Source organism: Anas acuta, chromosome 9 (genome assembly GCF_963932015.1).
Source record: "Anas acuta chromosome 9, bAnaAcu1.1, whole genome shotgun sequence".
In the NCBI taxonomy this organism is placed as follows: Eukaryota; Metazoa; Chordata; class Aves; order Anseriformes; family Anatidae; genus Anas; species Anas acuta.
The window spans coordinates 11,499,691-11,513,892 of NC_088987.1; the positions used below are offsets into that span (position 1 = coordinate 11,499,691).

The 14,202-nt window shown below is 43.2% G+C and overlaps 1 long non-coding RNA gene across 2 annotated transcripts; it reads left to right on the plus strand.

Moving 5' to 3' along the window:
* The first annotated feature begins 5,972 nt into the window (after positions 1–5,972).
* LOC137861343 (uncharacterized) lies at positions 5,973–11,679 on the plus strand. Of its 2 annotated transcripts, none has more exons than XR_011099555.1 (4): positions 5,973–6,096; positions 8,121–8,307; positions 8,524–8,587; positions 9,115–11,679. It is a non-coding gene; the product is annotated as an uncharacterized lncRNA (long non-coding RNA). The 2 variants fall into 2 exon arrangements; XR_011099554.1 differs by having other exon boundaries at positions 9,709–11,679.
* The last annotated feature ends 2,523 nt before the right edge of the window (positions 11,680–14,202 follow it).

Genomic DNA, 14,202 nt, shown 5'->3' on the forward strand with positions numbered 1-14,202 from the left:
TCCAGACATGGATTTCTCTGTAAATTCAGGCAGGTGCATTTTAAAAGGCTCAGAAGTTTTGTCCATACACGGCTGTTCTGGGTGATCTAATAGGAGAGGGAATGAGATATTTGGAAGGTGAGCTGATAAGTTGCAGAATGCTTTGTGAGAAGTTATCAAAATCCATTAATTGGTTAAATGTTTCTGGTTGTCTACAACTAGATTGTCAGCGAGTCTGGTGGTGCTGAACACAGAAGCTACAAGATACAAATAATTTGCAATCAGTCAACATCCAGAGCCAGCACGTTTGTTATTTGTTGGCATTTACACAGCTTTTACTTACAAACCTTGTTCTTATTTGACCATGTTGCTGTCTTGGTCGACTACAGCAATCCAAAACTGCAGGAAACAACAGCTGGAGCTTGTAACAGATGTCCTAACTGGCCTGTTCCAGCCTTTTTGGGCTAAATGTCATCCCTTCATGAAAAAAAAAAAAAAAGCCAGACTCCAGGGTGTGCAGAACTATGGGCCTTTGCCCCTGAGGCCAGGCTCACAGAGCCCAAAAGCATGCTGTGCTGGATGGGTTATCTCTGCAAGGACACAGGGACGAAACCCTAGAACCCATGTCAGTTGTATTTGTTTCTCTTCCCAAGCATGTAGCTTAGAAATATCCCCAAGCACCCAAACAAAGTCCTGATTTAGGATCAGAATAGACTTTTCACATGGTTTGAGTTCTGCTCTGTGAAAATCAGTTAAATCTGTTCATATCCCATCTGACGCTGACTGGTGCAGATGGACTGTAGTCACCGCTCTCCTCTTTGGTACGCGTGTATTTATCAACTGCATAAAAAATGCAATCGTCTCTGAAGTTACCAGTCAGCACAACACTGTTATCCCCTCCACTCTTCCCAGTCCTCCTAAGAAATGACTAAAATTGGTACATGTGGAGGATTTCCACTATATTCTAGTTTAAAAACAAAACACCTATTAAATATTCTTATAACCTGGCATATTCTACCTATGGCATGCAGTGTTACAAGGCTACTAGGCCGTAACATGCAGAGCCTTTTGTACAATATTTTGGCTGTTACCTAGATGTTTTCAATATGTGGAAGGCTGGTGTCATCATGAAGACATGGAACAGAGCTGGCTAGGAAGCTCAGGAACTTAGTCCCTGTGAACATCAATCTATCTTCATCTCAGTTACTGCAAAGTGTGGGCATCCAGGAGGTCTATCCCTGGCAATTTCCACTGGACATGCCAATATTGGGCTGCTCCTCACATCCACAATCCAGATATCAACAACAAGTCTATTCTCGTCTGTTAGAGAGCTGCTGAGCTTGGAGCATCTGATCTAAACGTATTTATAGCAGACATTTTCCCAAATGATAAGACTGTGAAGGAACTAACACATGCCAGAAACAGGGGAAAAAAATACCTCAGATTCTTAATTCTTGCACATAAATACACTTCTCTCCTATTGTTGATCCACCACAAAGCTCTGTGAAGGGTGATGCCACCACTGGGGTCTGCCCAGTGTGACATCCCAAGCACAAGGTACATCCCAGAGCCACCTCAAGCATGTGGGGGGATGTCATTGAGAGGGGACACCCACAGCTCAGAGCTGCACCTAGGGGTGTAGGTGTTCCCTGGTCACCTCCCAGGCACTCAGCCTCATCTGGCACCTGGGATCGATGAGAAACCATGGTAATCCACGAGTTACAAATGTTGCCTGGAGCAGGGAGACATGCTGCTGGGTGACCCTGTAGTTGCCTGCCCTTATCTGTAGGTAGATGACAAATCTTGACACTTGATCTCATGGGTGTGCATGCTACCTACCATTACTGACCATGCTGTGGAGAGGCTGCAGCTCTAAAAAGACAATGCACACTCAGGCACCTTCTGTAAAGATGTTAGTGAGACATAAATTTTGTAGAATGATTTGTAGAAGAATATGACTTTAATTCTCCATAACATCAGACACAGTGATGGTCAGACACAGGGGAAGCAACATTTACACTGGCACACCTGTAATCAGTCTAATGATTTGTACTTCACTAAAATATGTCAGCCACAAGGTCATTTGATTGCCATCAAAGAGTCTTCCAACTCATCAATAGTTTCTTCAAGTGAATAATCAGTCGCCTTCTTAAAATCATGATTGATTTTTGTGTTGCCTGTTTTTTGCTTCCAAACAAGGTTCTTGTTATACTTTGCTCTGCTGCAGCAAAGAGACTTCTTGGGGATTTTTCAGTCTATTAGGGTATTTGCACATTGTCTACAAGTCATCTGCCAGTCTATTGGTCACAAGAGGTTTCTCCTCAATTTTTCTGAAAGGTTTGCTTCCTTTTCTTTGCCATTTAATTTTTCAGTGTCACTTTCAGAACATGGGTGACAGAGAGGGGGCTCCTCTTGCCTTGGCTGTGCAAGGAGGTGTTTCCCTGTTATTCACTGCTTCCTGCTGACTCCTTCCTTTGTGCCACCACAGCGCGGTGGGAAACCAGACTGCATCGCTCGTCCACTCCAACACCTTTCCCAAGGAGATGTTATGGCTGAGGTGTCCCCCAGCACTCCACTGGCATGGTCTCAGCTGAATTTTTTGTTATGCTGCACTGTATCTGCCTGGGGCCAGTTCATCAGGCAATCCAGATCACGTCGCATGCTTGGTGAAGCGGGAAATAGTGATGACAGGCAATCTTTGTGCCATCTGCCACAATTATTAGTAACTGATGTTTTATTTATCTCCAAATCAGCCATGAAGACGCTGACTTCCATTAGAAACATGTTCAATGACAAATTTTCATCTTTTGAGATCTGCTGGTTAAAGGATGAAGAACCACAAGCCTGCCATGAATGCACACAGGGTTGCTTACAAAAGACTGACATGTCTATGCACCTACAGTTACCAGCCAAGCTGGAAATATCGTTGATTAGAAAAGCTCATTTGGGAATATCTAATCCCATAAAGCCATGTTCATTGGCTACTAATTAGTTACGCTGACACCATGAAATTCCATATGTAGACAACTCCACACTTACCTTCCCAGTACTGAGATCCAGTCTGGGAATGAACCTGCAATTACTCCTAGAGATTCACAAAGTATTTGAGTTTCCTATTCATAGGAAATTCCATTGTTCTGGTTATTTTCCCTCTCCTGATATCAAAACAGAGCACAAATAGCAGATGATGTTATTGTTTAGCATGAAGAAAATGTTTTCTTAGCAATCTGCATCCATGGTGAGAGGAAAGCATTTAATTCCCAATTTAACTTTTTTTTTTTTTTTTTTTTTTTTTTTTTTAACATAAACATTTAAAATGTGCTATACCAGAAGTGTCAAAAACATGTTGGCATTTCATTTCTGTTTTATGTACAGCATGTTTTGTTGAAACTAGTCCCTTTGAAAACACTTCAACTGAAACAAAAACAGCATTTTCCTTTGAAAAACTTCATTGTAAACATGCCATCAGGCTTGCTTTGGTCATTGCACTGGCCTGTTTCTACATATTGGCGCAGCATTCTCAGTTTTCAGTGTTGGCAGTTTCTCAGTATTCTAAGATTTGTTAAAGAATTAGGTCAGTGATGCCATGAGCTCCTCAACCAACACTTTAGCAACTGAAAAGCCTCCAACTGTATTCTTATGGCTAGCTGGAATAAATCAACACGTTTGCATATCAGATCATATCAGCTCCTCAAATTGTACTATGTTAGTGTGTCAGGTCCAAGAACTCGGCTGCGGAGAATGTCTTACTACCTCTTTCCTCTTATATATTGCCAACACAAATGGAGATGTCTCTGAAGACAGTAATCCATGCCTTCTGCTTCACTCACTCTCTTTCAACGTACACTGTTGCCAGTGAAAGAAAACCCTGTTCCTTTCATGCTTATATTTTAATTGCATGCTTCTTTCTGTAGGCAGGCGAAAGTAACATCTATCGTTTTGTTTCCCATCTCTGTGTCAAATACATCTGCTCCACTTGTGGCGGTGCACTAGAGAACAGCTGTTTGCTCCCATTCAGCATCAGCCCTGCTGACACATGTTCATTTACCTGCATTTAACAGCCTGATAGAGTTGGAAAGCATTTCAAACTCACTCACTATCCCCTTCAGATTTACATGCATGAAAATAAAAATCAAGTACTGGCGAAGTCCCTTAATATCTGCATCTGTTTTGGCTACTTTCATCTACTCAGCAGCACAAGCCTGCCAGAGCCCTGGCTCATCCAAACAACAGTAAATGTTCAATTGGTCTACTCTTGCCCAGAATTTGACAAAAAGCTGGACCTGAATTAAGAAAACTGAGGGCATCTGGGCTATGTCACAGACACCACCACCTTGCATCTTTACTTTGCTCACTTAGAAGTGAGCCAGACCACTTGCACGCTGCTTTCTTAGCCCTGCCAGGCTCCCACACACTGACATTACTGGGAAGTGGCCCAGAGCTCACTCCAAACCTTGTGCTTTGCTCAGCGCAGCTCTGCTGCTTGCAATTCCTCTTACATGAATTTTATGTTTTGAGGTCACCACCTTTTTGACTTTTTAACTTCCCATCCTTGTTGCAAATTTATCTGCCTTTCTTTCTTGCCTGTCTGTATCTGAAGCCTCTCGATAGCCATTGTAACACATGTAACAAGCATCCAAATCCTTCCAGCTGCTCTGCACACTAGGCTGGGTATTAGATGGAGACAGACTTAGCAGGTGGCTGGGGCTCACCGCCTGGCTGTACTCCAACCTGCTGCCTTTCTTTATCTTCCCTCATTTACTCCTCTCTGAAATCCAGCAACGTGCACCCTGCCCTTCTACCCCTCCGTTGTCAAAGTATCTGAGCAGTTCACAGTCCCTAGCACCATCTTCCACAGGTAAGCACGTACATGCCAGGTGCTACGTAGATGTCAGGAGACACTTTCAGTTCTAAAAAGTTTCTGCTCTTATTTTGAGCAATCCCAGCTGCCAAACAGCCCGACAGGACAGCTCCTGCAGGTACAGCAAATCTCAGGTTTGGTTCTGCATAAAATGAAGAGGTCAGCGCAGCAGATGCTTTTGAGCAGTGACTTCATCAGCAAATGTGGTCTCAGCCTGTGTGCAGACACCTGTCTGCCAGTTACCAGCCCAGTGCTGGATCTGAGCAGCCTGCAGGGTGTCACCTCCTGTCACCGCTTGTTTCAGTTCGGTGCACAGCTTATATTTAGCCTTTAGTAGGTGATGTTACGAGAGGAGATGGAACAAGGAAAGATGTGACAGAAGAAATAGATCACATTGTTCCCATTAAAAAAATGTATTAATCCTGGCATTTTTACTTGTACTTTTATTTATGGTAGAGTAACTTTTTTTTTTTTTTCCTCCCCAGAAAGAGCAGTTGACAGGCAAATAGCAGCTCTCTGTTACAGTACTACGAAGTGAAAGCCTGGCCTCTCATTTCACAGACTAAAGCTAACTCTTATTATCCTGCATTTAGCCAATGCTTCTCCTGATACATTAAAATAAGATCAGCTTGCCCAAAAGCACACTCCAGGGCTATTGTTGGGAATTCACAGCTGCATGGCTTGCACCTTAACAGCATTTCCCATTAGCTGCTGTCACCTTTATTGTTCCATTGGAATATCCACTACATTATTTGATTTTCATCACTTTCCTCTCAGGTTGGCATTTGACCTTTCTTTTTAAATACCACGTCCTGGATGTAGCGAGGGACAGTTAGTAGCTCTTGCTGTACAAAGCAGGAGCAGAACAGATAGGATTAATACTACACAGTAGTACATCAGTATTTTCCTTTCTTTCTTTCTGAGGGGTGGAAAGCACCAAAGAATGAGTACAAAGCTCTGCTCTGAGTTACTTGGAACCAGCTTCCCTGTCAGCAAATAACATTGCTAACAAATGGCAGGGAAAATCCTTAAAAATCACACCTCTGTTGCCTCAAGCAATTCCCTTAAGGGTCCCCCCTTAAGGGTCCCCATCATTAACTAATTAATCACAGCTTGTAGGTACCATCAGCTGTGTCTGAGGATTATAGCAAGGCAAACAAGCCCCCTCATAAATAGCTGAGAAGCAGGATTGGCTTGAGTTGTTACATGTATGCTTTGGAAGCAGTGGTTACTGGGGGTTCTTATGGATCATTATGGTGAAGTACCAGTTATTATTTCCTTTAAGCAAAAAAAAAATATCCAGATATCTGAGTAATTTTGGATACCTTACTCTAAATAACTGCTTTTAGTTACATACAGACCTCATTGCAGGACAGACATAAATTTTTGTGTCTGTTAAGCTTATCTTGCTCAGCTTGAGTATAGATTCTGTATTTTCTCTATGGAAAAAATGGAAGGCATGTGTGCTGGTACTTCACCCTGCTATTTTCAAAATGAGCCCCTTTGAATTTGAGGGGTCTGGATTCCTAGTGCTTGCATAAGTTACTAGGTTGCTCTCTTCTGTGTGTCACCAGATCCTGTTAAAATCAAGTAGGTGTTCTTACTATTGGGCTCTATAGTGTTTAGTGCTCATCTTCCTCTCTGGATTTTTGTCAAGTTAGTCCTTATCAAGCTACCTTAGACTAGCTGTCACAATGCAGAGCTTATTCTGGACAGTTCCAGCCTTGATCAACTCCTCCCTACCCCACCATTATTTATTTATTTACTTGTTTTCTTTCTGACTGTCTACTCCTTCTCTGCTGGCCCATTTGGTTTTGGCAAGAGAAGGGTAACCAGGTCTTGCAAAATCCTGACATTGTGCTTGTGACTCGTGCTGCACAGCAGCTGGATATTTGGTAAGGATAAATACAAGTGAAATCCATAACCACTTTGCACTTTCCCCACCGTGTCATCAGATATAGCTAGTACAGGCTGACTAACGCGATGGGAGGATATCACACCCTTCCGAAGTGCCTGGAGGGTGGAGGATGTGAGTGGGTGATTTTGTCCTGTTCTGCCTTTTCAGAGATGTCTGAGAAGCCCCGTGCTCCTAATGTACAGCTTCTTGTACAAGGATGATGTGTTCAGTCTTTTCCTTGCAGCTGGAGCCCCCAGCAGCTGTGCTTCCCTCTTAACCCTTGCTCTGCCTCCAGGGCCAGACAGTCTTCTACAGAGATTAGTGGTGTCATCTGCAGATAGAGGCAGACAATTTCCCTCAGGTCCAGCCTAAAAGGCAGGTTATCCTCAGAAAATGCAGCCAGCAGCGTACACTTCTTTCTGCATTAAGTGCACATCAGAGGGGACACGAAGGGATAGGTAGGGGATCTTTGGATAGGGTTGGTAGCGTGGGACTCAGCCGGGTGCTGCCCTGCTCAGAGCTCTCCTGCTGGCATCCACCTTTTGTGGGCATGGGGTTTGTTTGCAGTTCTACCACGAGACAGCATACCTTGCCACTCTGATGAGGCAGCTCTTTTGAAACGTCTTGCTTGCTCAGGACACTTCTGCATGGAGGCGTCAGCTCCTATTGCATTACCATGGGTACTGGGAGTGCTGTGATATTTGCTCTGTGCTCGGGATGGGAGCTCTTCTAGCCTCCCCCACCCACTTCACATGCAGATACACACACTTCAAGCTGTCCAGTATATCTCCAGAGAGTGGAAAGTAGTTGCTAAAAATACTTATGTACAAGTTATTTATGGCCCACATCAACCCTGTGGCACCCATTACACAATGCTGCACAAAGAAGCCCTTATCTGGAGGAGCTCAGAGCCAGTTTTACAGCCCACAAGTAACCAAAGGGCAATCCTACTGGCTTTTCAATTGAATTGTAGGAATTTGAGGTCCAGGCATTCAATTTAGATGTCAAATCTTGTTCAGCGGGATCTGCCAAGTTGTTTTCTTCTGATTTGCATGGAGCTCTGGTAGAAGGGATCAGAAACTGTTGTGCTACCAGAAGGCATGGTATCCTGCTACCAAAAAACTGGGGGCAGGCAGAGCAGATCTTCCCAGATGGAATTTAGTTCAAGATAATTATTTTCTTTCTCTCTTTTGTATAAAGATTTGCAATCCTCTATGGAAGAGGAGGGAGGCTTATCCCTTAGCTGGCACTGGGCAAATACCTAGTGTCAGGCACAGAAATTCCATTTGGTTCACAAATGCATATCTGATCTGGGTGGCTTTTGTCTCAAATCCTAATATAGCCATAGGGAATTCAAAAAAATCTTTTTTTATTCATAACTAGGTTTGAAGAACCAGAATGACTCAAAACACGGTGCAAGGAAGATCCATCCTTTTCTTCTGGACCATATCCACTTTTAGACAGCTTCTGATTACATTTATGTTCCATATTGGCCTCATGGGTGCTGATCTTTAAAGGTCTGTACTTCCAGTTTTAGTAGTATGAGGACATGAGAAGCAAGCTTATGCAGGTAAGAAATTAGATGCTTTTGATATAATGGTACTGGTGGAACAAAAATATAGAGAGGTTACAGGAATAATAGTACTTCTTGGCCTGCCAGCTCACAAGTCAGAGGTGGTCAGAGCATAATTCCTCGGTTTACTTATAAAATGACAGTGAAAAAGCAGTGGAAGCCTCACCACTGTCAGGCTAGGGCTGTTCATATCACACTCCCGTTCCCCATCAGGTCACTCACCACCTCAAGGAAATCAGATTGGTTTGACACACTTGTTCTCATCAAATCCCTGGAGGTGGGTCCTTATCTTCTTATTCTTTTGCTACTAATGATGGGATGCTCTGTAATTGCTTGCATGTCCTGGCTCCTGGAAAGGCTAATCCCCAGAGCCTCTCTCTGCCCTCTGAGGAGCATTACACTTACCCTCCTCTACTCCTTTGGGACCCTTACTGTCATCCCTGCTTCCTCAAATGCAATCACTAATGTTTCAGAGGTTTAGTTCAGCTAATTCTTTAAGCACTCTAGGGGGAATTTCAGCACTCCTTGCCTGCTTGAGCACATGCTTTTTCTTTAATCCTAGATATTTCTTTAATTCATTCTTCCTCTATGCTGCTTTGGAGTAATCTATTCTCTCACAATAATTAGCCATGCTAATTGCTTGGTTAAAATTGACTTGTCATTTAAAAATGGAACAAAATAATTCTGAGTGTTTCAGCTTTGATGTGTTTTTCACTGCTGGCACTTCTGTGCTGTGCAGTGGGCAGGTAGCTCCTTTTGTCACAGCCTGTTCTTCCCCCCGCACCTCTGTCTCCCCTCTTACAGATGACCAGGCCAGAGCACTCCTTCTTCAGAGCCTTTTCATAGCAAAAGGGATAGAAAGAAGCCTTCAGAGTTGGAGAACTGGGCAGGATGTACATGCTGGCAACACCTCTCTGCTTCTGATCAAACCTTTGCAGGACTGCAGGACTTTGCCTGCAGCACTTGTGCGTTGGTGAACAGCTCTGAGGGGAGTTTGTACACTTTTATGTATTTGCTCCTCCTGGTGCTATTACCTCTGCCTTGATTAGATTTCAGCTGAGGCCACCGGCAGCAATGTCCCTCTGGTCCACAGGGGTACCTGAGCTGGTGTTTGTGTCTCACCTGGGTCCCCCACATTGAAGAGAATGGCAACAGAACTGCCCAGCAGTACTGCCCATGGTTTGGCCACCGAGGACATACCTCTACACAACATGGCTATAAAGCCACCCCATTTAGAGACATGTCTGAGAAATAGGAGGGGAATTGATTCTGGTTAACACTTCATATTGCTTGCTGGCATTCCTGAGTTGTTCTGCTGGGTTATCATCAGCTACTACTGAATGCATTTGGAAAAAAAGCATTAGATTTATTTTTCTGATGTTTTTCTACCTCTTTCAGGTGTCAAGAGCTAAGGAACATAATGTGTAAAAGTCAAATGGCCAAGTTCTTGTTCTCTGAATCTAAATCAGTTACTAGCTACTAAGATCTGTAGCAAACTACTGTATGTGAGATTATCATATATCTGCTGCTGTGGTTTTCCTTCCTGTGAAGCACTTGGCTATTATCTGATGAAAGTTCTTGAACACCTGATTTGGGTTATGGAGCAGTTTGTCTTGTGTTTCTAAAGAGAACAACAACAACAGGAATAAAAATTTAAAAGCCTTGTAATCATCATTTTAATCGATTGTTATCTTCAGGCTGATCTGCTTTTGGAAGCACGGATTGCCACCTGCACGTGCTGTAGTTGACAGTGGATGCAAGCAGTTTGCCCGTCCGAGGGCAGCCAGTGTCTTACAGGCACCTTCTAGGTGTGTACACCCACTATTAAGATTAATTTCGGGGCTCTTAGAGCAGGGCCATCCCCAAAGCCGAACGACCTTCCAACTCTCCTTGCTTGATGCCACCTAGTGGCTGCTGGCAGACGGGAGCTCTTAGCCCAAAATTTGGGGAACACCCCATCTTTAGGAAAGTGGCACTGCAAGTAGTAGTTATTCTTGGAGTTGCAAAGATAACATCAGATGAGGTTGCTCTCAATTATCTGCTGGCATTAATCAAGTTACTGAATCCATGGCAGAGCCCAGCACAGGCATGGCTTATCAGAGTTGGCCCAGCTGTCATCTCAAAAAGCCCAGCAGTAAACAACCTGTAAAAGTGAATTATTTGTAGGGGTTGTCACAGAAACCACAGAAACAGAACTTCCTTAAAAACTTATGCCCTATCCACAGCATGGATGTGGAGCCAATGCTCATCAGCAGTCTCAAACCTGGCCACTCACACTTCGTGTGAGTCTATTCCAGTTTCTTCCAAATTCTCTTATGGTAGATCTGAGTGACTTAACAAGGGGAGCCAAACACTTTTCTCCAGCCATCTGTATCCCAACTGATTGCACTGATTTGCATCAAATGCTAATTAAGGCTAAGTTTTTTGGGGGCAACTGTAGGTAATAACCAAATAAAGCATATTTCATTTGGTTAAAATTTGCAACTGAGCAAGTCACCCAATGAAACCTTTCCTCTCTTATTCACAAATTAGTTGAGGCAGACTTTAATTTTTACTGAGTCTAGTGATGATTTCAGACAATGGCTTACAGCCTGCCTGGAATATCCATGTTAATAGATATTTGCCCAAAAGCTAAAGATTATTTCTGGCTTATGTTTTCCATTAAAACTCATCTATGGTCTCAAATTTTTGTTTGGCTTAGTGAGCACTAGAGCTGTGTCTTTTATTTTTAGTGTTTTTGCCTGAGTATTTGAGAAAATACTAATATTTACTCATCACAACATCTAGGCAAATACAGTCTGAGCTTCTGTAGAGTGTCCAATTTATACATAAAAATACATGAAAAGGTATGTTTTCCATCACATGATCATAAACCTGTTTTCTGATAACAAGAACTGACTATATAAGAAAGTCCAAATGGAAATTTAATTTCTTTCCTTTTCGGTGATGCTGAAAACTCTAGTTGCATTTGCTTTCTTGGATTATCTGTAGTAAGTTTTTCTAATTTAGCAAGGGCAGACTAGCATTTTCAAAATGTAAAATATTTAGTATTTATTACTATAAAGAGAAATAAAATATTTCCATTACAGTACTTTTGAATAATTTACTTTCCATACAGCTCAGCTGTCCCATCTATCTAGATATCCTCTCTAATCCCTCTCTTTGCCTGCTACTGTTTAAACAAAGATCATCTTTATTATTTTTCCAACTAAAAGCTCTTTTAATAGCCACTTACACAGAGCATACATCACAAAGTCTATGGCCCCATAGATCACAAATTATGAGATCATTGGCTGATGAATTGTCAATTGTTACCAAAGGGTTTGTAGGCAACACAGTTTTGGAAAGGAATGTAGAGAGCCTATTTTTGCTTCTATTATTCATCCATTCCTTTTCCCCCTGAAATAGCCTCTTTTCAGTTCCAGTGCATGTGCAAACTAGAAATAACATCAGCCCTGGAGGATTTTCCTTTGCCATTCCCTCAGACATTCATTCCCCAATTTAGGGTGTCTGTTCTCAACTTTTCAGAATAGCATCTCCTTCCCTTGCTTCGTGCCACATGCATCCCGTACAGAGGCAGTGACTGGGCTGCCTCGGGAGAGGGATGTTCTTATTTAAGCCAAGCAAAGTCAGAACAACCCCTCTGCTTGTCTTCTGCCCAGCAGATGCAGCAGGGACCTGACTTCATCCATCAGAATGGGTGGTGCAAAAGTCCCTGTTCTGTGCTTTGTAGTCACTAGAGGGCAAAGCAGGTCTCTGTAAGGCAATCCTGCAGCCCGAAGGGGGCTGACCTGGCACAGCTCCTGCCTTTGGCTCAGGAGGCTCTGGTGTGGGGATCCTGCCTGCAGGGGCAGAGCTGGACGTACCCAGCCTCAGCTGCTGAACCTGAGCTTGCTCTGTAGCAGCCACAGTGCTGGCAGACCAGCAGCAGTCAGGGAATTTCTGGGGTTGCCCAGGTTTACCTGGGACATGGTCACGTTTGCCCAGAGACAGCAGTTCTCATGTGTTTCTTCACTAAGTTGTTGATTCATCCTACACAGCAGATCAGGAACCACCCCCTGAAGTCAGTGTAAAGCTGACTTGGGAAGGCAGAACGAAATCTGGAGATGACAACTCCAGAGCACAGGAAGGGTTTTCAGTCTATAGGGCTTTACCCCCAAGGTGGAGAGTCAGCTCATGAATTGCCCGTCAGGCAAGTCTGTACACCTGACCCTGAGCCCAAACTAACAAAGCTTATGCATGGGCCTTGCTCCTGTGAAATGGTAATTGCTTTTGGAGTTGTGCTCAAAATCTCCAGCTAGAAACAGGACATACATCTCCTATCCATCTCCTTTAATTTCAGTAGCACTCTTCACTATTCTCCTCAGTCGCATAGGTATCAGATATCATTCAATAAGTGCAAGAAGTAATCAAAAACACAGATGTGGGGAAATGGCCATTGTTTACTGAAGGGGTTTTATGACAAAGCAGAGTCCCATGACAGTCAAATAGGAGGATGTGTTCCATTCTGTTATGCAACATGTGGCCTTACTGCAGGAAAGATAAAGATTTTTTTTTTTTAAACCCATTTAAAATGATGCATCTGAATGCCTAGTCTGGGCTTTTTGATTGCTAAGCAGCCACAGCTCACACTGAGCATAGGGATAATTTTAAGTTTTCATCACTTCTGGAAAATAGGCCATTAAATAGGTCATTAAGTATAGCATTAGCTGCCTCATTTCAGCCACCCAGGCTGAAGAAATCTGGCTGTTGAAAGGCAAACAGAGGCTCAGATTAGCACTGGGTGCAGACTGGCTGGCCACACTGTTGTTTTACACAACATATATGACACTGCAAAAGCATAGGCATCCTGGCAGCCTTCAAACAGATACCATGAAGTCCAGGCTGGTATTTAATAATCAGTCTCCTCAGATGGAATTGCACCTGTTCTGGAAGTGTGTTTCTAGAACACGGAGGAGATCCACACCAGACACAGCAACTCTAAAAGTGGCGATCAGTTTTATGGTTTCAGGTTATTGATTCATGCCTGGTTCAGGATGGAAAGTCATTCAAACAGTGGCTCTTGGTACCCTGCTGTGAAGCAAGCTGACTGTTGTCCCTTTTGGAGCCTGGCTGTCCACCCAGGTTCCTCTCACAAGCAGCCATCAGTCCCCTGGGAAGATGAGACTGGCTGTACTGACTTAGTGCAAAGGTCCATCTATCCTGTCTCCAGCAGTGACAAAAGCAGACCATGGGAAAACACAGAAGAACTCAGCAAGGACATACGACTTCTCCCAACTCCAGCTAGTTGCTGCTCAGGAACTTCCAGAGTCAGAAGGAGTCACTACATTGTTAGTAACTTTCAATGCATTCCTCCCTTAGGAAGTTATTCTGTCCTCCATGGTCTCACACAGACTTGTAGCATCCACAACATCCTTACATGGGGATAAGCTAAACAAATCTGAGAAGTGAGTAAGAGACAAGGGATATGAGCAACAGTTGGAAGCAGCATGAGAAAGCAAGCTAGCTCTCTTCTGGCTCAAATTTTCCTTCGTGCAGCTATAAGGAGGTCTCTTCCCAGCATGCTAAATCTCTGGATGCGCTGAAACATTTTGTGAAGAATTGGGAACATTAAAAAAAATAAAAATGTATTAAGTACTTAGCATGAATGTGAGCAAATGAAACCAACAGTGGCACTATGGGATGTCCCCACCCAAACCCACACATGTTCTATAGGTCCCGGAAACAGAATTGAGGTCTCAAATAGCATCATTGTACTGCAGTGATCTCTCTTTTTTTTTTTTTTTTTTTTTTTTTTTTGAAACATTTAATGATAAATGTTTAAACAGCTGCCCTCATAGGATTCAGGGAAGGAGAGCAGTAAGGCATTGTCTTATATTAAAGCCACAACTG